The 27,830-nt window shown below is 39.4% G+C and overlaps 1 protein-coding gene across 26 annotated transcripts in view; it reads right to left on the reverse strand.

Annotated features, from left to right (window-relative positions):
• The window catches only part of DTNA (dystrobrevin alpha), a 347,196-nt gene that overhangs the window by 152,858 nt on the left and 166,508 nt on the right, over window positions 1-27,830 (reverse strand). Inside the window, exon 1 of one of the 26 annotated variants that reach the window (XM_087869884.1) lies at window positions 7,573-7,768. The exons of the other annotated variants lie outside the window; for them this stretch is intronic. The gene's annotated coding sequence lies outside the window, so the exon portion shown is untranslated. Of the gene's footprint in view, window positions 1-7,572; window positions 7,769-27,830 lie in introns of those variants that run through there. 26 annotated transcript variants of the gene reach the window in all.

Raw genomic sequence — 27,830 nt, forward strand, 5'->3', positions numbered from 1 at the left:
CAGTTTTTTCTTCTTGGTAAATGAAAAAATGAGTGAACATTAGAATTCTTAATGAGCAAGGCTAAAGAATATTGAGACCAAGACTTCTCTGAACAATCTTGGACTTACAGTCACAGAATCAAAGGATCTCCCTGTTAAGTATTTCTTTGAAGGAAAGGGAAATTTCACAAAGAATATTCACCTTCTTGTCCTATATCACCCTTATTCATCAGAGATGCTTGAAATAAATCCCCACATTAAATAAAAGACCCAATTTGTTTCCTTAATTTTAGAGCCACACTGTCCAAGACAGTGCTAGTCAGAGATGGCTATTTGAATTTAAATTACTTAGCATTAAATAAAATTAGATATACAGTTCCTCAATGATACTAGTCATATTTTGAGGGCTCAACTATAGGTTATTAGTAGTTACCATTGGACAGCACAGACATAAAACATATTTAGCACCATGGAAGTTTCTTTTTCTTTTTTTTTTTAACATTTATTTATTTATTTTAGAGAGAGAGTGCAAGAATGCCTGTGGGCAGGGGGAGGGGCAGAGGGAGAGCAAATCCTCAAGTAGACTCCTTGCTGATCATGGAGCCCAACCCGGGGCTTGACGCTGGGCTCAATCCCATGACACTGAGATCATGATCTGAGCTGAAATCAAGAGTCAGATGCTTAACGGACTGAGCCACCCAGGAGCCCCACCATAGAAGGTTCTACTGACCAACACTGTACTAGATCTTGCCCATTTCACTACAGCTAAAGGCTAGTTTACATTCAAGACCAATTATCCTCTGCTCATCCTTATGGAAGCAGAAATTTCTTCTGAGTAAATTTCAAACAATAATAATTGGGAAGTAAATCCTATCCAAAATATTTTACTGTTTTTCTATCAAAGTCAAGGCATTCTAGGTTTTACCATTTGGCATTTCCTTTTGGTGAAATTATAACAATATACGCTCCCTCTTCCACTTTATATGGGAGTTTTTATTTGCAAGATCAGTTGTGAAGACAAATGCAAATAAATGGATAAAGGGATCCACGGATTTTTTTATTTTCTACTCTCTAACATTAGGATTTTAATAACGCCTTATATTTCTATATTTAGATTAATTCAGCTAGTCCATAGCAGCACTCAGGCATTCTGAGTCTTAAGCCAGCCAAGGCCTTTTTCTCTATACTATGCTGCCTATTCATGTTTTATCTAAAGAGTACGGAAGGGGAACAGTTCCGTAAGCCTATAGCCATGTCTTTGGCTTCTTACAGCTTTATAGCTGTCAGAACAGAATTATAAGCTGGCGTGTTTTTTACATTTCTCAAATTTTTTTCTTCAGACTGGCTGCCGTTGTTTACACATAAACACCACAACAATGAAAAACCCTGTAGATATATGTTTGACTATTTATTTTGTTAGGATATCTTCCTTGTAGTAAAATTGTTGGGTCCAAGGGTATGTAATTTTTAAAGACTTTAATACACATTGCCATATCAACCCTACCCCCTCCAAAAGTATCAATTTGTATTCTCAATAGCACTGTATGTGAGCTCCCATTTTCCACACCCTACCTAACATTGGGTATTATCTCCCTCTCTTCCTCCCGCTTCTCTCTTTTAAAAATATTTGCTAAGGATTAAAATGATAGTTGTTTAATTTGTAGGTATTTTTAAAATAATTAGTGAATACAACACCAAAGGCACAATCCATGAAAGAAATAATTGATAAGCTTGGCTTCATTAAAACTAAAAACTTCTGCTCTGTGAAAGACAATATCAAGAGAATGAGAAGACAAGCCACAGACTGGGAGAATAAATTTGCAAAAGACACAATAGATAAAGGGCTGTTATCAAAAATATACAAAGAACTCTTAAAAATCAACAATAAAAAAACAAACCACCCAATTAAAATATGGGCCAATGACCTAAACAAACACTTTACCAAAGAATATATATAGATGGCAAATAGGCATATGAAAAGATATGCACATCATATGTTACTAGGAAAAGGCAAATTAAAACAACAATGAGATACCACTATACAACTTTTAGAATGCTCAAAGTCAAGAACAACAAGAACACCAAATACTAGTGACATATGGACTAACAGGAATACTCACTCATTGCTGGTGGAAATTCAAAATGGTACAACCACTTAAGAAGACAGTGTGGAAGTTTCTTACAAAACTAAACATACTCTTACCATATGACTCAGCAATCATACTCTTTGTTCTTTCCCAAAGGAGTTGAAAACTTATGTCTACCCAAAACCCTACACATGGATGTTTGTAGCAGCTTAATCATAATTGCCTAAACTTGGAAGCAACCAAGATGTCCTTCAGTAGGTGAATGAATCAATAAACTGTGATAATCCAGACAACGTAATATTATTCAGTGCTAAAAAGAAATGAGCTATCAAGACATAACAAGGCACAAAGGAACCTTAAATGCATATTACTAAGTAGAGGAAGCCAATCTGAGAGGGCTACATACTATATGATTCCTACTATATGACATTCTGGCAAAGGGAAAACTATGGAGACAATAAAAAGATAAGTGGTTTCCAGGAAAGAAGGTGGAGAAGGGAGAGAAAAAAAGGCAGAGCACAGAGGATTTTTAGGACACTGAAAATACTCTGTGTGATATTATAATAATGGATAGATGTTATACCTTTGTCCAGACCCATACAATGGACAATGTCAAGAGTGAACCATGAGGTAAACTATGCTCTTTGGGTGATTATGATGTATCAGTGTAGGCTCATCCTTGGTAAAAAATGTACAATTCTGGTAAGTTATGTTGATAATGGTAGAAGCTATCCAAGTGTGTAATAACTTTTCATGTAACCATTCCTTTGTGGTTTCTGCCTTTGAAAGCATGCTTTTCTATCTCAAGTTCTGTATTTTCTTCCACTACTTTGATGGATCCACATTATATATTGGAATTGTCAACACTTATGGCATTTTCTTTCATGTAAGGGTAGGTAGAGGCAAAAGATTCTTCTGAGTATACTTCTCTCCAAACAAAGACAAATTAATAGATTTCAGACATAAAATATTGTCATTTATTTAAAACAAATAATTTAAGGGGGCACCTGGGTGGCTCAGTCAGTTAAGCATCTGACACTTGATTTCAGCTCAGGTCATGATCTCAGGGTTGTGAGATTAAGCCCCATGTCAGGTTCCACACTCAGTCTGCTTGAGATTCTCTCTTTCCTTCTCCCTCTGCTCCTCCCCAGCTCATGTGCATGCTCTCTCTCTCTTTCTCTCTCTCTCTCAAAAAAAGAAAATAATAACTTAAAATTTGAAAAGATGATTAAAATATTGAAGTAGTGTCAATAGTGAATATTTGCTAATATGCATACCAGGTAGTGGGGAATTACTATAATAATATCACTCTAAAATTTATCAAGCTAATATTATTATGAGAGTAGATCCAGTTGATTGTTCTTTTCATATATTAAGACAAATTGTTCATTACTAGCCATGAGTTTACTCTTTTACTATCACACACGGCACAATTATTGCTAAGTTTAATATTATTGATGAAAGCCTCTATTGCTTATTGAACAAAGTCAACATCCTTTATAACAAGCTCTGATAAGAATATAGCAGACACACCTATTGTTAGTGATTTCTGAATGTTATTAATGGAATTAATTAAATTTGAAAGTAAATACCTGAAAATCATACCACCCATTAGAAATTTCTACCTTTTTTTTTAAAAAAAGAATTTATTTATTTATTTGAGAAAGAGAGAGCATGTGGGAGAGAGAACACAAGCAGGGGGGAAGGGTAGAGGGAGAGGGAGAAACAGACTCTCTACTGAGCAGAGAAGCCAATGCAGTACTCGATCCCAGGACCCTTGGATTCTGACCTGAGCTAAAGGTAGAGGCTTAACCAACTGAGCAACCCAGATGTCCCAGCAATTTCTATTTTCTTTCTAAAAACATTGGCCTTTTACTGCATACAGGGCTTACAGCTTTCTAAGACAGTCTATTTTATTCTCTGAATTAATCATTATTGCCACTGTCATCATGATCATGATCATGGTGCCATTACTTTTTTTTTTTTGTATGAAACATTTAAGAATATTTTTTAAAAAGTCCAATTCTTTTCATGCAAAAAATTACATGGTTTTCAGTAATAAAATCCACTTTAATGAAGTCATAGGTTTAAAGATTGCAATACCTAAAAATGGAACTTTAGAAATACTGTCTTGGGGTTCAACGGTTATCATTAATTTTATTGAAGAAGCTATAATAGTCACTATGATTCTTCTTCATCATGACTCTGTTGAACATCTATCTCCTTAATAGAGGTAAATGTAGATAATTAGCTGTTTGTCTGAGAGGTTAGGGAGCTCTAGAAATTAAAGCTAAAATGTTAAGAAACACTACCAATCATTTAAAATGAACAGTAAAGCATGATTTAAAGAAACATGGACAAAAATATGATTCAATCAAAACACCTTGGCAACATTTCTAATTTAAAACAAGCACATCAAAAATCATTTTGTATCTTAAGAATGTAAGTATCAAAACAACTAGAAAAGAAACTCCCATATAGCCATTATGGAAAACAGTATGGAGGTTTCTCAAAAAACTAAAAATAGAACTACCATATGATCCAGCAATCTCTCCTGATTATATCCTCAAAGGAAATAAAATAAGTACATGGGAGAGATATGTGCACTCCCATGTTCATTGCAGCATTATTCACAATAACCAAGATATGGAAATAATGCATTGTCAACATAAGAATGGATAAAGACATGGTGGTTTATACATACAATGGAATATTTATAAAGGAGATCCTATCATTTGCAACAACATGGATGAACCTAGAAGACATTATACTAAGTGAAATAAACCAGACACAGAAAGAAAAATACTGCATATTCTCACTTATATGTGGAATCTGAAAAAGTCGAATACTTTGAAGCAGAGAGTAGAATGGTGGTTCCCAGAGATGGGGAGTTTGGAGAAATGAGGAGATGTTGCTCAGTGGGTACAAATTTGCAGTCATGTGGGATAAATAAGTCTAGAGAGTTAATGTACAGCTTCATGCCTATAGGTAATAATACTGTATACTGCACACTGGAAATTTGCTAAGAAAGTGTGATGGGTATTAAGGAGGGCACGTACTGCATGGTGCACTGGGTGTTATACACAAGTAATGAATCATGGAACTTTACATCAAAAACTAGGGATGTACTGTATGGTGACTAACATAATAAAAAAATATTATTAAAAGAAAAAGAAAAAAAGAAAGTAGATTCAAGTACTCTCATCACATACCAAAAAGTAGCAACTACGTGAGGAAAAGATACGTTAATTAGCTTGAGGGTAGTAATCATTTCACTATGTGTATGTGTGTATCGAATCATCATGTTGTACAACTTAAGTATATAGTTATTATTTAAAAAAATAAAATTTAAAAGGAGCTTCCATCATATGCACCTCTCAGTTACGCTGACCTGAGAAATGGACATGTACATATGGCCTAGTGTCAGGTGTATAAAGATCACAGAAATCTGGGTACATATTTGTTTTTACATAACATCTCTCTAATGTCTCACCTGGCTGGTATCTTAGCCCACAGCAGCAAGGACTGAGCCAACAGGAACCATAGGAACTGAAACACTAGGAATTTGTTTTCACTCCCTTCTAGAATAGATCTAGGCCTGATCAAGGACTTCAAATATGGGATCGTAGAATGCTAGTACTTTTTAGTAATTCCACCTCATCCACACTACTCCATCTTGTTTCTTTTATATATAAAGATTTAACCCATTCCAGTAGTGCTGGTAAAGAAGAAAGCATGGTTAAGAGATCATTTACACGTTTATCTTTACCTTTCATCTGTCTTTCTTGTGTCCTCTCTTTGTGTCTCTGACTTTCTCTCCCTTCTTCTTTGCCTCCCTCCCTCCTTTATTTTTCCTTTAATAAATACCTACCACTTTCTACCTCAGATACTGTCAGTATTGAGAATTTCACACTTTAAAATATTTTACCAGGTACCATCTTTCACTCCTTCTTGGGAACTTCCTATTCTTAGCTAATAACAACTTATGCTTGTGAAAATATTTGATGTTTCAGAGTTGATGCCCATAGCTTGTTCCGTATTCCAAACAACACAGGGTAAAAGGAAAGAATGGTTTCAGATACAGCATGGGCATTTTACACATGTTCAGTGTTATTGCCAGTGATAATGTTATCAGGGAATAGTTCCCTTTATTTGCAATCATGGCAAAAACATGGTTTTGAAAAGTGATTATAACTCTTTGCTCAAATTTAGAAGATGACCCAGATGTATGAAAACTAGAAAGACTAAGGAAATAGCACAGAAAATCACAGAGCATAAATGGATTTGACAAAATTTGCTTCCCTTTGTGAAGAAAGAGTGCTATATGACCAAACTTGGGATCATTTTCTTGGCTTTTATCCAAATCACTCCAGGGGCAAATAACTGATTTTAGCTAGGGAAGTATTTTCAAAAGACTTTCTCTGATGAAAACACTCCAGGTAGAGAGTGAATCCCCTTGAGTAACCCGGGGGGGGGGGCGCTCTGCTCCTGTTTTCCTTAAGCTTTGTCCCTAAAGCTGCCAGGACAACTTTGTTCTAAGTCGAGAAAAGTTGGCTGGGTTAGCCCTGGGCTAAAAAAAAAAAAAAAAATTAAAGTAAATCCTAACGTCTTATGAGAAAGACCAACATCAAACATCAGTAGAAACCGTGGAGAAGGAAGCAACATAAGTTATTAATCAAGACATTTTCTCCTCCTTTAACTTGCTCTCCGTTTATCAAAGCCACTATTTTTGAAGCGCGCTGCTAGGGGGCCGACTAAACAATGCAGGAGGAGGCTTCTGAGCTCTGGGAATTGCTGCTTCCCCACCACCCTGCTTTGTTTACATTCGGCTCTCCCCAGCCTCTAAGCAAGAGTTCATTTTCTACCAACTCGAATTGTATTTACTTCTATTTTTAAATCCTCCGAAGCACACACAACCACAATGCCCAAAAGAACAGAATACTAATGGAAATAAAATATGTTGTAAAAATTACAGATAACACTGAACTACTCCTGGGAGATGAGGCTGGCAGGAATATGATGCAAGAGGAATAAACGCGCAGATACAATAAACACCCAAGTAACACGCGGGAGGATTTTGTCCTCCCGTTTAATTTAGTAGAAGAGACAAACAGCTTGGGAGCAATGCCGCTAATCAGGTGTCCTCCCGGAAAAGTGGACCATTTTCAAAGATCAAAGCAAGGAAGCACTTTGCTCAGCTTTACATTGACCTGAAGACACGAATTACTGCATTCTTACTACTTCTTTCCAGTTTTCTTTCTTTGACTTGCACACACACCCTCACACACGCTACTAAAGAACTAGAGAAATTCACAACGTTTTAGACTTTCAAATTAATAAGGGGTGAAGTCGGAGGGGAGGGAGCTGGGGACGGGGAGAGGGGAACAGGAAAAATTTGTCCTGTGCCCATGGAGGGCTGGGGGTGGGGGCGCCCGTGAAATTCCACTCAGCAAGTTATGCTCCTGCAACAGAAGAGGTCAGTTTCATAGATTCGGTTGTGCCTTACCTGGTTTTGTAGTGAAATGCACCAACATGCCCCTAATTCTTCCCCTAAAGTACTACATATGCTGAGAGCTACAGTATTTGACCTTACACATTTCCACAGAAGAAACTCCAAAGCAACCTTTAACTTCAATAAAACGCTGTGTTCATTCTTCCCCTTGTGCTCAACACACAGCAATCTAATACACCTCATCATGTGGTCCGTTGCCATGGCAGCAATGAATCCAGCTGCTGAAATACAAAAGACTGACAAAAAGTTGCCTTTTTCCCCCTCCACCCACCCTGACAAAGTCAGGGAGTTCTTTTTTTTTTTTTTTTTCTGTATGACAAATCTAATTTGAATATGTTTCTGGTGCTGACTCAACTTCGTGAACAAGGGGAAAAAAAAGGAGGAAAAACGAATAGGAGAGGTGTAAGAATAAGAGGTCCCCAGAAGCATTTAAACAAACGAAATAACTATATGCATTTTAAGTCGCCACTAATCCCTCAAGATGCTGATCATTAGCGGCTACTTCTTCCAACCAAGTATTTTTAGACGCCAGTTACGAACTCGATAGAAAAATGCAGCAATGATCTCACAGCTCCTTTAAATATATATATAAAAGTTAAATAATTCAGTCAACACGGATGCTGAAAACACGACATCAGTGTAGGAAGGGCTAGTCTCGAAGTGTTTTCCTAGAGCAAACTTCTAATCACAGCTCAGAGGTGGGAGGTAAAATTCTTCATTTTCTTTTCCTCAAACCCTGTGTTTAACCATTATTTAAACAGATTAAGTCTTGGTCCTATTTAAAGTGATCATAGATTTGGATCTGTGGTGACACAGCCTGAGAGAATCCACCAAGCCATACTTGGGGGCTCTATCTTAAGAGTAGGAGTTTTGGAGTTGGGACAATAGCAACTCTGAAGAATCCGCCCCCCCCCCCCGCCCCCCTGCCAAACCCATGACTATATAATTACGATTTAAGGAACCACCTTCACTTTATTCCCAGTACTTTAAGGAAGCCTGACAGGAGACCTGGGACACAGGCTTCACCTCGTGTCAGCTGCGGTCCCTCCTTTCCACCACGGACGTCCTTCACAGCTGCCGCTCTCCGTCCTCCAGCCAGCAGCTACTCTATCCCTCGGGTCTTGCACGGCCACTCCCCTGCTTCCCCTGCTTTGCTTACTTTCCAAATTTAGCTCATACTTCATAATAATTCATTGACATGTCTATTCTCTCTCTTTAGACATGGACTCTCCCAGGAAGGGGAAGGGGCTCTTACTCATCTTTCCATGCCATGTAACCAGCAAAGGGTTTGGCATAACGTAAGGCCCACTGGCTATTACTTGAAAGGATGAAGCAGGGAATGAATGCTTTGTGTCAGCAAGGTGGAGGAAAGCTCGGCTGCTCCAGGGCTATGTTCACAGCATTCCCTGCTGTGGTTCAATCCCTGAAGGGTTTGCACAGCCTCTTCCTTATTATCCCACACTGCAAAGGGAGGCAGGCAAGAGTAGTTCTTAGGAGAAGCAACCACGGAGTCACTCGGATGTGGGTTTGAAATCCAGCTCTCACCCAGACTAGCTCTGTGATCTTGGAGAGATCATTTAACCCCTCGAAACCTCGGTTACTCTTCTGCAAAATTTCTACTTTAAAGAGTTATGAAAAAGGATTAAATGAGATAGCCCAAGGAAAATACCAAGCACTGAGCTTGAAACATAGTGAGTGCTCAATAAATTATCGCTGGTGTTATTTAGCCAAACTGTTTATGAGTTTTGAACGAGAGGGACACCAAGAAAGCTCACTGACACCTGACTTACCCTTGCTGATAAAACTGTCATTTTCAACCACATACCCATTTTCAATTATCTGCTTCATAATATGGGCATAATACAGTAACCACTTCAGGCAACTAGGCAGGATTGCTTGCTCCCACTTACAAACCATCTAGAGGAGATGGCCAGTCGAAAGGTTTTACATATTCCCAGTGTGAAATGGACTGTAAAAAGAGTATTAAAGTTGGCAGGTGATTAAAAAAATCTTTTTAATATGAAAAACATGAAGTAAAGCATTTCATTTCGATATTTATATCGCATTTTCAAGAAGTGGTCTAGATGTTATTTATTAGCAGTTTTTTTTTTCAAATTAAAATGGAGTATAAAGAATTGTCATCATAAAGAGCCTCAGAATAGAAATTATGTACAGAGATCACATTTTTAACAATTTACCAGTGTTGGCTTCACAGCAGCCTTTGAAAGGTCACCTTGGTCAGTAGCGAGGGCTGTAAAAGTCTCACCACTGCAGGCTTTCTAGTTGCTTTTCTCCACAGTCATCTAACTCAGGAAATTACCAGACACCAAAGCCAATTGCATGGGAACATTAGCATTAAAAACCCTTTGAAGCCTTAGCCAGGGGTTAAAAAACCAAACAGCAAAAACCAAAAACCAAACAACAACAGCAACAACAACAAAACAAAAACCTGTGTGGAAAAAAAACTTTCATGGCAGAAAGTTGCTGTAAAGAATAAAAGGAATGTTGGGCATCGCAAGATTTCTCTATCATTTAAAGAAAAAAAAGCCCTACAACAAATCAGTAGAGATTATTAAAATAGCTTTGGCACTACTACAACTCAGAAAAATCCTTCCGTGTTGTGACTCATGATGCCACCGTCCTATATGGCGTGTACCAGAGGCAGAACAGGCCAAAAGGCAAGAAACATATACACTGAAAGTCAGAGCCCCTTAATCGTCTTCAGGACGTTGATGAAGGAAAGACAAACAGAACCACAATCTGAATAATTCATAATTACTCTCATGTGTGGCTAGCTGAATAGACACTTTCAGCGCCTGTCTTCCTTTCTTTGGGAGTCTCTCCTTTGTGTCTATTTCCTCCTACAGATTGGTTATGCATCTCACTGCTTCTCATTTTGTAAACTGAAGAGCCTCTCATTTATCTAGTTAAGGTAGGCTACTCCTAGAGCATAACTACAGTTAGCAAACATCCTTTGTCAGACGTGAAGCAACCTGTTTGATTCTCTCTCTTAAGCATGAGGGGAATATGACGTCAATGTGTGTGGTTTCACAACGTCTCAAATCCCGCGTTGCAAATGGTAAGCTTAACTTCTTGCTCAGTGTGAACAGAACTTGTAACGTGATCTGTGCTGGTGTGACCCGCTTACTTTCCTAGGAAGAATCCAATCACCGAGGGAAGACATAGTCTTTGGGACATAATGCTTCAGAATGTACCCCAGGAAGATGTGCCAAGCCCAGGACCCACAGACCTGGGAGAGAGCTCACAAAGTTGTTCGCTTTCCTGCTCTCCCTTTAGACCCGAGGGCACCTAAAATCCCACAAACTCGGGGTAACAACATGGGCTCAGAGGTCAGGCCTTGGAGTTAAGCAGCATGGGTACCAAACAAACTGGCTGCTGACGTCAGTGAAATTAAAACAAGACAAAACAATTTGAACCTCTGCAAGATCAATGTTTTGCAGGTCACATTTTAAAATTGTTCTTTTATAGTACCACAAAGAGCTTTATGGTGAGGCCATTAGTTTAAATCAAGTAAGAGAACTTGTTCAGAGCAACGACAAAAAAGATTGTGATCTATTGAACAATTCTTGTAGGCTGCATAGTTTCTTGGGCTGCTTTGAGCAGCTGACCTAAAAAATATTAATCGGATTAGTATCTATTCTACTCATGAAAATTTCTTATGAAAGAACAAGGCTATTGCAAGGCATCTCAGTTTATATAACTCAATATCAAGATATTCTATTTTACCCTTAAGATCTTTTCAAAACATGCACTTCTCTTTTGAATTGTATTAACAGTGCTATAAATAAGTATCTGTTTCTAAATAGCACTGTAAAATTGATGGCCACACATTCTACAGATAACTTATTGTGAACCCTGAATCATTTCATCCTATTCACATATGGATATTCATTCCCAAATTTCTGCTTTTGGATTTTTCATCTCTCCAAAATTCATAATTATACAGTTATATTCTGGATTCTTCCTTAGTGAAAAACACACTTGGTTTTGGAACTTAATAGTAAAAAGTGACACCACGTGCCCATTTTCTCACTGAGAGGTAATATCACAAGTCCAATGTAGGGAAGTTGAAAAATATAGAAAGATTTATGAAATAACATTAAAAGCACACATAATTTAACTATCAGAGGTAACCAATATCAACATTTTGCTGTATTTCTTAATTTCATATACTAAAATCCTGGATAATTTTGACTATAGTTTTCTTCTGCTTAAAGAAAGACATGTAAAATAAACACACCATGATATTATAGATTCTTTGAAAATATTTTTTAATAGTTGCGTAAAATCCTACTATTTGGATGAATCAGAATTCACTTAGCCATCCCTCATTGTTAAATATATATTTAGTCTTTTCCAGATTTCTTTATCTAAACCATATATTTTTGTATATAAATTTTTGGTTATATCTTGGGTTATTTCCTTAGAATAGATTCCTGTGCAGGAGGGGGCATTATTGAGTTTAAGTTAGAAAATCTAAGCACAGAATTTTATTTTATTTTATTTCTTTTTTAAGCAGAGCATTTTGGAATTGGAGGACCCATCCCTGTAATTCAGTGTAATATTTCATTTTATTGACAAGGAAACCGAGGTGAGATAATTGGTTCAAAGTCCTGTCACGAATTCTTCTAGTGCAAGAACATAGACTGGGGTTCTTTGTGAGTCCGCTTAGCTTTTTGTCATTTCACCCTGCTGACTCTCAATGGCAATTCATCTCTGAGGTGCTCCTTCCCAGTTCCGGTTTGGTATCCTCTGTGAAACTCCACGAATGTGCTGCAGAGTCCAAGCCGGGAATGGGAATAACTTGGAGGTAGGTAACACAGTTTTATTTTTTGCTCAGAGACAACCCACATGGCAGCATCTCTACAGTCACCTTCCACCAAGAGCAAAACAGAGTGGGTACTGAGAAGCAGCAAAGATTCTCTCAGGTCACAATCTGCCCTGAGGAGAACAAAATGGGAAAAGATTCCAAGAGAGTTGAGAGGTGAGGACGCTCGTAAAGTTGGTGAGTTGAAATGGATATAAAATTAGGCAGAGCTCTTTGATAGACCCCGAGTTCTGTTAGGGCGTTGTATTCTGTTGGAAAAACAGAATCTGTGGGATTTGAGTGGCAGACTGTGAGGTAACTTGTCGGGGCAGGGGAATAAGCATTTGTCTGGTCATCCTCTGTGACAATCCCTTATCCTGGAAAACCAGGTGTGTTTGCACAGTCATGATGATGTCTTCGTTTGACAGAATATACTCTTTCTCAGTTAGAGGGAACAGGGCAGAACATTTCTGAAAATCAAGTCTACCCATGAGGTCAAGGAAACGGGCATATTCTTGAGAACTTGCTCTGGAAATAATTCATTTTCTTAGTCTGAATACACAGTACACAGAGATTATTATTTCTTGGTCTCTTTCATGTGACTTATTCTAAAATAAGATGACTTATTCTAATTCAATAAATTTTAATTAAGTGTCTTCTCAAACCACATATTGTATAGATGTAGAAAAGAATATAAATAGCCTACAACCTAGATGGGGAGATAAGAATATGGATAAAGAAAACAGAGCTGTAGTTATATGAAAAAAATATAATTAAGTGACTTGACAGTGGACAGATAATTTAATTAGGTCAGTTTAAGCAGAACTTTTGGGGGAGGGAAGTCACCCATTCAGTGTGCCCCAAGCTTGGAAAGCAGTTGTCTGTTGGGATATTAGGTATGTTTTCCCAGATTGTTTTTACTTTGGGTTCGGGTACGCGGACTACATTCGCACAGTCCATATACTAAAGCTCTACGGAGAGTTGTCTGATGTACACGAAGGGCCTATTCAGTGACAAAGATTCGACGTAGGAGTGATAGAAACTACTGAGTTTCTCGCTTCCCCTGTAATGTACTCCTGGGAAAGGGTAAGTAATTAAGTAGTTGGTGGCAAGGTGAAGGGGGGGACGATGGGTAGTAGCTGCTTCTCCAGTAATACGTGTGTATATATCATAGGTAATGAGATAGATTAGGAAGCAAGTGCAATGTCATGCACCCTGTAGGCACTCAATAAAAGTTAATTATTGATGCCAACTTTGATAAAAATAACGGGTATTATAAAATGAAGCAAGTTAGCAGAACGATGAAAGGCAAGACTGTAGGAGAAGAAATGATTAAGGGAAAACACAGATTGAAAAATTGGAAAAGGATATAAGGTGATTTCAGGGGAAAGATTAAAAAAAAAAAAGCATATGTGGTTAAAGAGAACACATAGCAAAACCATCCAGGAGGTACGAGAGAGAGAATACTGAAGAAAATACACAGTTGAGAAAGTTGTTTAAGACAAGTGACAAACCAATGTCTGAAGAGTCTTTCTTTGTCTCTAAATGAATTCCATTACTGGGATGAGTGAAGAAGGTCCATTTGATAGTTAAATACGTTTTATAGAATTTGACCCGTAATATAAAGATATCGGGCCCTTTGGACCCTTCTGGGTGTCTCTGGTGGGAAACACTCCATCAGCAGAGACCATTCATCTGACACGTCAGACGTTCCGGTGTACGATGCCAGGGAGTTCACGGTCATCCTTGCTCCGTACTTCACCCTGGTTAATTCTCCATTAGGCCACTGCATGCTGTTCAGAGCCTCACAGTGACATGCGAAAGGGAGAAACTGGAGAAAGCATTGTACAACGGTGAACAATGAACAGGAAGGGAAGTAGCATAGAAGCCTGGGAGGGAGGCACTTAAGCGTTTGAAAGTATATCTACACGTAAATAATGGTGAGCAGGTGTTCTTCATTTTTCACTGAAGGCACCGCACTTTGTGTTTGCCAGGTGAGACATCAGAAAGGACTCCTGACATAACACCAAAATTATGGCACGTAAGTAATAGGAGGCAGAGAGGCATTAGCTTCTACTTTGTTCATCACAGATGAATAGCGTTTCTGGAGGATGTCAGCCACTCATGTTTGTTATATACGTGAAGACACTTGGCATCCCAGTGGAGACACAGTTATGTGTTTATATGTTTCTATGCACACACATTGAGAAGACAGAAGCCATAAGCCATACCTCAGATCCAGTGGCTTGGATTGCCCAGCCATACTATCATACTTTTAGCAACGATATGCAAAGTGTTCAACGCAAACACTGTTTGTTTTATCTAATCAGGCTTTATGCTATCTTTGATAAACAATGTAGACTAATTAAAAAATGAAAGTAATCAAAAATATTTTCTAATCAGTTATAATCCCACCAGCCACAATTAATACTTTTGTATTTACCTATTCATATCTGTCTCTAAGTAACTATGTAGTTTTATTTTATTTTATTATTTTTTTAAGATTTTATTTATTTATTTGACAGAGAGAGAGACAGCCATCAAGAGAGGGAACACAAGCAGGGGGAGCGGGAGAGGAAGAAGCAGGCTCCCAGCAGAGCAGGGAGCCCGATGCAGGGCTCAATCCCAGGACTCTGGGATCATGCCCTGAGCCAAAGGCAGATGCTTAATGACTGAGGCACCCAGGCGCCCCACTGTGTAGTTTGATTTTAAAAGGGATTGCTGAATGGGTAAAATAGGCAATTGCGATTAATGAGTACTTATCATGGTGAGCACTAAGCCAAGTATAGAATTATTGAATCACCGTACTTTACACCCAAAATGAATATAACATATGAACTATACTGGAATAAAAATTAAAAATTTAATAAATTAAAAAAAACCACACAGAAACATACTTTAAGAATGATAAAAATAAATAAAAATGCAAAAAAGAGGAAAAAAATGGATCGTTACTTTTAAAACTACAGCATTCTCCATATTCTAAAGGAGGCTACAGGCTTCATGACTATCTTTGAGGAAGAATGCTCTTTTTTGGGAATAAGCTTTAATCGGCCTACTGTTTATATTATAAACTAGTCTGCAAGATAGTGATAAAGGAAGGGAAATTAAGTGACCCTATGTAACAGAGAAAAGCGGTCCCTTCATTATGGGTGATATAGCTGGAAAATTGTGAGTTTTTAACTGGAATGAGGAAGGGTCTGGTGACGAGGGCCAGGGAGAATGGGTGCTAAAGTTCTGGACGCAGGGAGCAAGGTCCAGGTCATAGGAAATTCCTATCTGTAGGGGCAGCAGGTTCTAAAGCATGGTGGCCCAGAAGGAAATGGCTGGTATGGGATCCCTCCTGAAGAATAAGACTATGGTCTAAGGAATAATAATGCTGATGACTAATTTTGACACTCTGACTTACGATATCTCTGTTATCATCAAGATTTTTAGGAAAGCTTTGAGAATTGCTCTTAGCTTCACAGTGAGTAATTAATAAGTCTGTGTCTATGCTTGGAATGGGGGTATGAAGAAAGAATACGGTCTCTGAGAAAGTGATATTTGAGATGACACCTGTGAAGAATGGGGAGGAGTCTTTTAGGCAAAGGGAAGAGCACGTGTGAGGTCCCTGAGAGGGGAGCGAGCCTGATGTTTTCAAGGAACCACCAGAAGAACAGTGTGTTTGGAGCACTATGCATAAAGGGCAGAGGGTCATGGCATGGAAAGTTGGCAGACCAGGGCTTTGGAGGGACTCTAAAATTTATTCTAAGTACAGTGGGAAGGGTTTGAAGGATTTAAAACGTAAGAGTAACGTAATCCAACTTTTATTTTTAAAAGAGTGTCCTGGCTACGGTGTGGAGAATGGACAGGAGAGGGGCAACAGTGTTTAAAGTGCCACCAGTCTGAGGGCCAACAGTTGATTCTGAACTAAAATGTTGACAGTGGAGACAGTGAGAAGGACATACATTTGAAATATATTTTGGAGACGGAATTGACCGGACTCAGTCACACATTGAGTGAGGGAAGATGAGTGAGAATAGAATGTAAAGAAAAACTCTCAGCATTCTGAAATAAATGGAGGTGTCATTTACTACAGAGCAGAGCTGGCTGCAGGAGCATGCGGAGGGAATGCCACATGGGATAAGGCGAAGTGTTGAATTTGAAATGTCTCTGAGTCAGTTAAGCAGTAATGTCACATAGGCTGTGTCTGTATCTGCCTGAAGCCTTGAAGATAGGGCTCGAATGGCGATGTACAGGTGAAAGCTGTAGGTACAAAAGACTTTTTTAAAGCCATGGGAAAAGGAGAACATATGTGTAGAAGCAAACTCAAGACTCCTCGCCAAGACAGAGGGTCAGGGAGGTAAAAGGAAATCCTTGTGAGTGTGTTTCTGTGGAGCTAAATGGGAGTTCTTCAGGAAGGAAGGGTGGTCTTTGAGTTGAAAACTACTGAGAGGTTGAGTAAGTTGAGAATGGGAAAAGTATTTATTAGCTTTAGAATATGGCGATAATGACCACCTTAATAAAAACCTTTTTCATGAAATGGTGAGGGACAGAAAAATGAGGGGTAAGGAAGTGGAGTCAGACTGGGTAAATGATTTTTTTTTTTTTGAGAAAGTTGGATTTGTAGGGGAGCAGAAGTAGGGCAGCAAGTGAAAGGAAACATGAAATCAAGGGAATATTTCAAATATAGGAGACTCTAGAAAATATTTACATGCTGAGAAGAGTGGTCCATCAAAGGCAGAGAGACTGATGATGTGGGAGATAAAATGGCTGGTTGCATGTGTGCAGTCCTAAGGGTAAAGGGGGACAAGATACAGAGTACATGTGGAGAAATGGCCTCTCCTGGGAGATGAGGGAAGAAGGATGCAGATGAGGGTGTATGTGTACATTTCCATGTATCCATGGAAAGAGGGAACTCCCGTCTAGTGACTTCTATCATCTAATGAAGTAAGAAGCAAGGTTACTAGCTCAGAATGAGGAATGGGGAAAAGAATTTTGAAGCAAAGGGAGAAATAATGAGCTAATCATTATGGAGAGTCGGAGAATGAGTTGACTGCAGAGATAGCAGGACAGCCGTAGAGTGTTGCAAGCACATCTGATGTAGTGATCATGAATCTAGCATGCTCAGTTGTGTGGCCTTCTTTGACAAAGCTCATACAAAAAAGTATGGGTAAGTCAGGTAAGGGGGTTCATCTACCTGGCTTGGCTATGGCCTGGTGAATATGATGGTCAGAAAGACATGCAAAGGAGCCGAAGATACATAAAAGGAAATGGACTATGGAATGTAATCAGGCAAAGAGGGGAGTAAGGACAGAAGGTAGTTATTGGACAGTGAGAAAGAACCAGAACAAAAAGATTCTGTAACAAACACAAAGAATTGCAAGTGTGGAGATCAGAACAAAAGAGCTGGAAGGTAGGATGTGGTGTTTGGAGAGGGGGATATCTTGCTTGCTTTTCTGATGATGGCCATGGTTCCAAGAAGTAGATGGCTGAGGTCAAATGGTGGGATTTATTTCTGGATATGAGGAAGGTATTGATTGGACCATCCACGGGTGTGCTGAAGTTATCAAGAATAAAGCACCAAAGCAGCACCAATCAAAGAGCTAAGCAATTTCCCTGTGGTCTATGGCTGGGTAGATTTTGTATGGTGGGAGGTACTGGTGGCTTTCTTCATCATTGAATTGATGGAGCCTCCTTAAGTATTAATTCAACACCAGAGCAAAACAGAGCTGATGAAAGAGGAAGAAACAAGGTCCTGAGTATATTTTGAACTTCTGAATCTACCCTTCTTTGAAGCCTGACCATTCCTATTTTGTTAAGTTAGCCTGAGTGATACTTTTTTTTTTTAGCTTTTATTTATTTATTTGGGAGAGAGAGAGAGCACACAAGCAGGGCGGAGGGGGAGAGGGAGAGGGAGAAGCAAACTCCCTGCTGAGCGGGGAGCCTGATGTGGGGCTCGCTCCCAGGATCCTGGGATCATGACCTCAGCCAAAAGAAGATGCTTAACCAACTGAGCCACCCAGGCGCCCCTAGCCTGAGTGGTTTTTAAATTTTTTTTTTTTTGGTCACTTGCCAACACAAGGCATAAACTAATAGAGATGGGTCTATTTCACAAAAAAGAAATATTTGGGAAAGTAATGGACTTGTTTACTTAATATCCATTTTTCTTCGCTGGCAGAATTGTTATCTGTACTTCCACCATAAGTCTCAAGGAAAGGGTCAAAGTCAATCACTGCTATTGCAATCCCCTTGCTAGTGGTGCCAGTAAAATACAAAGGAAAATCTGCTAGGGAAAGTGCAGTGGGTTGAGAAGTGGATGGTTAATTTTATGGGTCAACTTGACTGGGTCATGGGGTGCCCAGGTATTTCATTAAACATTGTTCTGGATGTGTCTCTGAGGGTGTTTCTGGATGAGATTAACACTTGAATGGTTAGATTTAGTAAAGCAGATTGCCCTCCCCAATGTGGGTGAGTCATCCAATCTGTTGAATGCCTGAATGGAAGGAAATGCTGAGCAAGAGAGAATTTGTTCTTTCTGCCTGATGATCTTTGAATTGGGACATTGGTCTTCTCTAGCCTTCGGACTCAGACTGGAACTTACTTCATCGGCTCTCCTGGGTCTCTGGCTGTGCAGATGGGGGACTTCGCACCCTCATAATTGCGTGAGCCAATTCCTTACAAAAAAATCTCCTTCTCTGTATGTCCTATTAGTTCTGTTTCTCTAGAGAACTCTAATAAAAGTAGTGGTCCTCAAAAACTCATGGTCACCAAGAAACTTGGAACGTGACCTTATTTGGAAATAGTCTTTGTAATTGTGATTAGTTAAGGGTCAGGAGGAGATCATACTGGGTCAGAGTGGGCCCTAAGTGCAATGACTGTATCCTTCTAAGAGGAGAAGACAATGAGAAAGACACACTCAGAGAAAGCCCTAGGAAGATGGGGACAGAGATCTGAGTGATTCAGATATAAGCCAAGGAAGCCAATGATCACTGCAGCCACAGGAAGTTAGGAAGAGGCAAGGAAGGACCCTTCCCTGGAGTCTTTAGAGGGAGCATGGCCCTGCCAGCATCTGGATTTCGGAATTCTCTCCTTCAGAACCATGAGAGAACAGATTTCTATTATTTTTAACCCACCACGTTTGTGATCATTTGTTCTAATGTTCCTAGGGAAGGCATACAGGGAGTTTCTGGGAAAGGTCTCTTCACTCAAAAAAGAGGGTCACAAGGAGAAAAGAAAAAGTTGGTGGACAAGGACATGGCAAAATGTTCCACGTGGCTGGGCACAGGCTGAGTGGTGACTCAAGACCCAAGAAGAGCCTCAAGAGGGAGCAGGGCTCGGTTGTGATCACTGGAAGTGCTGAAAAGCAGTGGATGCTAGACCATGTGAAGGATCAGGTCAAGGGAATTATGAGTGGAAAAATGAAACCATTCTCTGAAGTAACATGCACTCTCACACTCTCTCTCAAATAAATAAATACATCTTAAAAAAAAAAGACTGAAATATTTTCCCCCCAAAACTGATCAAACAGAACCATACGCATTTGGAAAAAGCTGTTTGAAAGCATGAGTCCTAGCAGACATTTCATTCTCTATTCTGCAGAAAGTATATCAAAGATGTTAGGATCTGGTCTTGTTGCTTTTTCAGTCATTCTCTCGTCCCCTATCACACCATGGAGAAGAACATTATATTAAATGCTAATTCTCATTTTTACGATTTAATGAGTTACTTCTGAGAAAGCTGCTGTTTCACCAGCCCATTAGAAACGTCTGGAATGGCTAGTGCTGAATTGGGGCTTAGGTCACCCAGCGGAAACTAATGTCAATGTTTCAGTTACTCATTTATGGTCTTCAGCCTCATGGACACACCTCCACTGGTTACTAGGCAACCACAGCTCACAGCAGTTAGTATACATTAGGCAGGAACTCAATGTGTGCATTTGGAAAGGCTCTGAATATTTTATTGAGAAGGCAATCACGAGCCGAACTAGACTATTTGTTACGAGGTAGGACAAAACGTGGGGGACTTCACTATTTTTCAGAACATGGATTAATAACACTTCACGGACAAGCCTTCATGCTTACAGCTGCAACCCTATACAGAAGAGCCTCAGATGGGGAGGACACTGAAAACCTCAAAGGAGTCCTTTTTATCAAATGGAGGAATTCCTGTTCAGAGCTGTGTTTAGGACAGGGGTTCGCAAGCCCCGCTTCTCAGGCCCTTTGGCTCTTCGGATGGTGGGGAGAGAGAATCCAGGGGAGAATGGGAGGCTGTTTATATTAGGGTAATTTTACTGCTGTACTTAATATCTGCAAATGCTTCTTGCCGAAGAGAATTCAGAGCGCTGTGGGAAGGTGCCAGGGATTCGGGTGACGGTGGGATGCTTTGTGTTACTTGCGGTGGGATTGTTGGCCACGTAGGAGATACGTGAGCCGAGCAGGGCTCTATTTGTGCCGGTATGAAAGGAACTCCGCTGAATTGAGGTCATGAGAGGCTCATTTGCAGTGTCTGAATGGGAAGAATGTAGTCTTCTCTGGAACACGGTGAGGCTTTTTTATCTCCAAATGTGCCTTCTGTGGATGCTACTACTCTGGGAAGAAATTCAACTTCAGAAGGGAAACCATGTGATACTAGAGTTGTTCGTACCCATCAGGAAGGGGTGGGTCCTAATAAGAACACGGTCTTAGAAAAAGTGTTCCCTTACTTATCTACGCAGCTCGAACTGGAAGAAAAAGTATGGCAAGTATTTATTTGAGTCTCTGAATGCGTATTATACACACACATAAACACAGAAAAACTTTCAGCCCACTGTTACGGAATTCTAAGGAATGACAGAAAAGAGAGCTAAGGTATTCATCTATTTTGATCATTTGAAACTATCAGATTCACGGTGGAAGATTTTGCTGAAATAAACTGTACGGATTTAAAAGTCAGGTTTTGAAAGTTACAAAAATCAATTGATGGTTGAAATACAAGCTAAAACAATAAGCTGTCACTCATACGAATGCACTAACATCGAAGCACATTATGATTAACTTTTGTAAACACATCATAATCCTTAGTTTTTATAGGAAAGCATTGTTCCATGCATTCTTGTAATGATCACAGTTTTAAAAATCATACTTACATAAAGGTAAATAGCATCCTGCAAACTCTTCTGGGAAATTAAAGGCGGATCGGCGCACAAAAGATAACTCAACGGGCAGGGACATGACCTGGGGCTGTAACTAGAAGTCTTATTTTTTTCTAAGATACTATATATTTATTTTACTCAGAGATAGGCACTGCAATGTACATATGCCACTCATATTTTTTTTTAATTCTTTTTCACTCTGTAATATGAACAAGTTATCCATACCACAGCAGTAGACCAAAGGTACAGGCCTGTGTCTTTTTGTTTTTTAATAGATGGGGTATTTACAGATTTTACTATTTTGCATTTTTTAAAGAAACGAGTATGTTGCACTCACTTTAGCTGCCATTTTTAGCGTCACATTCTGCCTGTCAGCACCTGGACTATTTTGGTCTTCCCATTCAAGGACAGTTTGCGGCTTTTGTGCGGGGGTCTCATACACGTGTGCACCAGACAATATTAGCAGGATGTGAGCCAGGAAGGCATTTTTGGTTTTGCTCAGCCATATGTCCAACACCTACCAAAGCTCCCGAAAGTTCTCAATAAGCACTTGATGAATAGTAAATCTACTTCTTTGTATTGTAAATAAAACCCAAATCGACCTTGTTTTCTTAGTCTTTCCTTACATGTAGAAATTCCTCTTGGAGGAAAATAAGATCAAGAATATAGTAATACTGGCTAGTTTGTTGTATGATGGACAGGAGTTAGGTGGTAGAAGACTCGTCTATGTCCTAGTTGTGACTTTGCTGCTTATTTTGGATATAGTACTTAACCTTGGCCTCAACCTTCTCAAATGTAAAGTTAAGGGTTGCTATGGTCTCAATGTTCGTGTTGTCCTGAAATTCATATGTTGAAATTCTAATGCCCAATGTGATGGTATTAGAATGTGGGGACTTTGGGGTTGATTAGGTCATGAGGGTGAAACCCTCATGGGTGGGATTAGTATTTTTTATAAAGGAGGCCTGGGGCGCCTGGGTGGCACAGCGGTTAAGCGTCTGCCTTCGGCTCAGGGCGTGATCCCGGCGTTCTGGGATCGAGTCCCACATCAGGCTCCTCCGCTGGAAGCCTGCTTCTTCCTCTCCCACTTCCCCTGCTTATGTTCCCTCTCTCGCTGGCTGTCTCTATCTCTGTCAAATAAATAAATAAAATCTTTAAAAAAAAAATAAAGGAGGCCTAACAGGGCTCCCTAGCCCCTTCTGCATGTGAGGACACAGAGAACAAGCCAGTGCCTGCTTCGAACCAGGAAATGGTCCCTCACCAGAATGCACCATGCTGGTGTCTTGATCTTATACTTCCCAGCCTGCAGAACAATGAGAAATAAATCTCCGTCCTTTATAAGCTACCCAGTCTCTGGGATTTTGTTACAGAAGCTTGAATGGAGTAAGACAGGGGTCTAGGTTAAATAACCTGAAATATCCTTTCTGATGCTTAAATCCTGTGATTCTAAGACATACTCTGTGGCAAATCAAAGTCGGATGTTAGCTGAAATAATTATGCCTTATTGATCTCAGGCTCCCAGGTGCCTATCACAGAACCAGGGAACATAAGAGACGTGTAATATATATTTAAAGATCAAATGAGTGAATGATCATTATAGGTATAAATGTGGCCTAAGCATCATCAGGATTTTTCACCAGTGGAAGAAACCCTTCTCTATAGATACCGACTTCTGCAATTAAAATGAAGTCAGAGATTGGTTTTTGCAAATTTTGGGTTTTATTCATACCAGTTATTATTCTTATACATGATATTTGAATATGTGATTTTTAGAAAAATTCAGAACACATTTATGTACTCTCTTAAGAAGGGCCAACAGCGTCATGTCTACAGAATTTTTTATTTTGTATCCCAAATAAACCTTTTATAATTAATTATAAATATTCATTTCATAAATATTATTAAGGAGAAAAAAGAAAAGGAGACGGAAATCCTTGCCTTCAAAAGCCCCCAGCTCTAGTGGTGCTACATAGCGTATAGCCCTAAAATTCTATCAGTCGACAGCATCAGACATCATTTCCGAGCTTATGCTCACATCAATACATGAGGTTTTTGCATAAATAGTCTCAGAACCACAAGGTGCTGTACCTTTTAAACTTTTGTTGAACAGAAATAGTGCTAATTTTAGCATCAGCCTAAACATAAACTTATTTGCCAATGAGAAAAAGATCTGTAGACTTATAAATAGCTTACTCCTCAGGAAATATTTTAAATGGAAAATTTTAGCATTATTTTACATACATATTCTTCTTCTAGGGTTAAATTGGAAAGTTCTTTCAGTGAGGCAGTTTGCTGCAGTGGAAAGATACGACTTCACACTCTCATTCTGCCACTTAGCAGAAATGTGACATTAGCAAGTTACCTGCGCTCTTGGAACCCTAGTTTTCTTATCTGAATAAGGAGGGAAACAATAGTTAATTTGAGAGGGTATTATGAAAATTACATTAGATAATGTTCATGGAGCATCTGCTTTGGTGGCTGGCACCGTGGCACCAAATCCCCTCTGTAAGGGGCCCCCGTCCCCTAAGGGAGCTCTCCCTTCGCTTGAAATGTTGGACGAAGCACTATGATCTTTACCACACTCAAAGCACTCAAGCATATCTCAAAATACGACCCTCCAGACTTCATTCAAAACCAAAAAAGGAGACTGCAGTGAGCTTGGTAGAGGTGATTCAAAGATAAAGAAAAGACTTGGCATTTGTCCTTGATGAAAATTTTAGAGGGAAGACAGAAGGATAACATGACAACTGGCACGAGGCTGTGGATGATTGAATGAGATCCCTGTTCTTTCTCCTGTCTGCAATTGGAGCTGATCTGGTAATTCAGAGAAGGACGGATGATAACCGCTGACCCAGGAGGAGGTCATCAACGGCTTCAGGGAGATGGCAGCAGCAACAGCTATGATGGATCTTGAACAATGGCTGGGATATTGCAAGTCCTTGGACAGGGCCTGTGTGCCCGTGGGCGAGGGGTGTTTCGAGAGGAGTATGAATATTCGGCAGGAGCATCTAGGCAGAGACCCAGTGTAAGCAAAAGTAAAAGCACAGAGAACGGCTTAGAGAAGGCGCATCAGATGATTCTATGCTAGCAAAGATCAACTGATGAGGAGCAAAGGCAGGCGCTAAAACGCAAGAGGTCTGTTGTGCCTGTATTACCACACGCTAAGGAACATGCGAGATGGATTTTTTCTACCGTCAATGGGGCAGCTGGCACTGGCTTTGAGATTGAAGTGACCTACGGTAATTAGATCACATTGGCTACTGTTTGTTGGGCACCTGCTGTGTACCAGGAACTGTGCTTTGTTGTTTTATGGATATTATTTTCTAGTCTTCATGACAAATTATACACGATTTTTCAGGTAAGGATCTAAAGCTCAGAGAGGTCAAGTTACTCGCTGCTCAAGATTACACATTCTTAAACGGAGCAAACGAAATAAAAGGAGGAATAGAATTTTTATAAATATGACTTTCAGACTAAACCAGTAAAGCATGGGAATAATGAGATTTGAATGTAAATTAGGAAGTTGATTTAGACAGTCATGTTTTAAAAGAAAAGGAGAATAAGAACACTGGAAAGAGGGAATTTGTGGTTCAAAGTGAGGCCATTCCATGGGAGAATATATTTGCAAATGACACTACAGATAAAGGACTGGTATCCAAGATCTACAAAGAACTTCTCAAACTCAATACACGAGAAACAAATAAACAAATCAAAAAATGGGCAGAAGATATGAACAGACACTTTTCCAATGAAGACATACAAATGGCTAACAGACACATGAAAAAATGTTCAATATCATTAGCCATCAAGGAAATCCAAATCAAAACCACACTGAGATACCACCTTACGCCAGTTAGAATGGCAAAAATAGACAAGGCAAGAAACAACAATTGTTGGAGAGGATGTGGAGAAAGGGGATCCCTCCTACATTGTTGGTGGGAATGCAAGTTGGTACAGCCACTCTGGAAAACAGTGTGGAGGTCCCTTAAAAAGTTAAAAATTGAGCTCCCCTATGATCCAGCCATTGCACTACTGGGTGTTTACCCCAAAGATACAGATGTAGTGAAGAGAAGGGCCATATGCACCCCAATGTTCATAGCAGCAATGTGCACAATAGCTAAATCGTGGAAGGAGCCGAGATGCCCTGCAACAGATGACTGGATTAAGAAGTTGTGGTCCATATATACAATGGAATATTACTCAGCTATCAGAAAGAATGAGTTCTCAACATTTGCTACAACATGGACGGCACTGGAGGAGATAATGCTAAGTGAAATAAGTCAAGAAGAGAAAGACAACTATCATATGATTTCTCTCATCTATGGAACATAAGAACTAGGAAGATCGGTAGGGGAAGAAAGGGATAAAGAAAGGGGGGGTAATCAGAAGGGGGAATGAAACATGAGAGACTATGGACTATGAGAAACAAACTGAGGGCCTCAGAGGGGAGGGGGGTGGGGGAATGGGATAGGCTGGTGATGGGTAGTAAGGAGGGCACGTATTGCATGGTGCACTGGGTGTTATACACAACTAATGAATCACTGAGCCTCACATCAGAAACCGGGGATGTACTGTATGGTGACTAACATAATATAATAAAAAAAAACAACAACAAAGTGAGGCCATTCCAGATTAGGGTGAGATCTCTTAATACAGGCATGTTTTGAAATGATATAAGGTATTTAATAATAAAAAATGTTGCTTCTGGGTTTTAAAGTTACTTCATGATTATATTACACAAGAGAGTGACCATATTAACTAATTAATTAATTAATTAAGTGCACAGGGTCTGAAGCCAGACTGTCTAGATTTGAATTTTTACCCCCAACTTAACCTCAGCAGATGATTTAACTTCCCTGGGCCCTACTTTCCTTATCTTTAAATAAGGAGATATAATATTACCTATGTCACAGCATTGTTTAAACATGACATGAAGTATATGTCTACATAGAAGAGTGTTTGGCATAAAGTATGAACTCAGTAAGCACTAGCTATCATTGCTTTGGGCCTTAGTCTTTACTCACCAACCATTTATTTAGAAATTACCTACAGTGAACCAAGGACGGTCCGTTTCCAGGAGTACCAAGATGCACTACAGATGATTTCTGCCTTTAAACACATTTGATTTTTTCCAATATCATACTTTGTGGCTCAGCAGAAATACTACTGATTACATCTTGTTTAAAGCACTTTCCTGCACTATTTGGGCACCAGTGATTTAAAAGCTGCATTTACAATGTTGCTCATTAGTGCAAGGAATGATACCTTCACTCCTCCGACCCTTCCTCCAATATGACATGAAGATCTGTTCAGCCTGAGCTATCTTTTATGACATGTTTCCCTTGGCCCACCAGGCAACATCATGAAGTTAGTGAGACTAGTTTGGTAGCCCCCTCCTACTTATGTGTACCAAATCCTCAGAAGCTGAGTGTCTGCACCCCTCCCTCAGGAGTCTCTAGCTTGCTAATTTGTTAGACTTATGTGTGATGTAGTCTGTATTATTAATGGATGCATTTCTTTCCCTGAGAGTATTTTTTTTTAAATATGACTTTATAAAGCCTCATTTCCATAAGCTGGAGAGAAATGTTAATGATCAGAATTTTTGGTGAATATGATGTTTGGAGAACATCGGTTATTCACTGCATCTTAAACCACACCATCAAGCTATCCATCCCTGTGTCTCTCAATTTTGGGCTATCAAGGGATCCAAGTAATTCTGCCTGTGATGGCATTTTCACATTGTCTGAAAGGATTCTCAATTAGGCACTGCAGGTTTAACATTAACATTGTTTGAACAGATGAAAATTGTTGGTAGGAGGGACACCATGTCCTTTTGAATGTACCCACGATATCATTAAAATGGACAGATGAACAGTCATGATAACCTGCGAGAAAAGAATGAAAAGGAAAATGTCTACATAAATAAATGAGAAGGAAATGAAAAAAGCAAGGTTTAAGCATTTAAAATAACCAAGTGCTGTGATTTCGTGAAAAGCTACTTTCATATCAAGGAAGCCCTTTACAGTGGGATTGTTGAGACAGTGGTGAATTGTTTACCTGCCCAAAAAAGACAGACACAAAGTGGCATCCGGTCACTTAGCTTTCTAATAGAGCCAGTATTTATTATAGGAAATGTGAGCTGATCAGATCATAAGACATCTTTGAGTAGCAGACAACCATTACTGAAAGAGAGAGGTCAGACCCATAATCAAATAGATCTGAAGCTCCAGACTTTAATGTGAATGCAGGAATAGGGCTGAGGCCCAAAGAAGCAGTTCTTATCTGTGCTTGGTGAAATGAATTTAAAAACTA

Source organism: Ursus americanus, chromosome 19 (genome assembly GCF_024610735.1).
Source record: "Ursus americanus isolate L20-20 chromosome 19, mUrsAme1.1.p, whole genome shotgun sequence".
NCBI lineage: Eukaryota > Metazoa > Chordata > Mammalia > Carnivora > Ursidae > Ursus > Ursus americanus.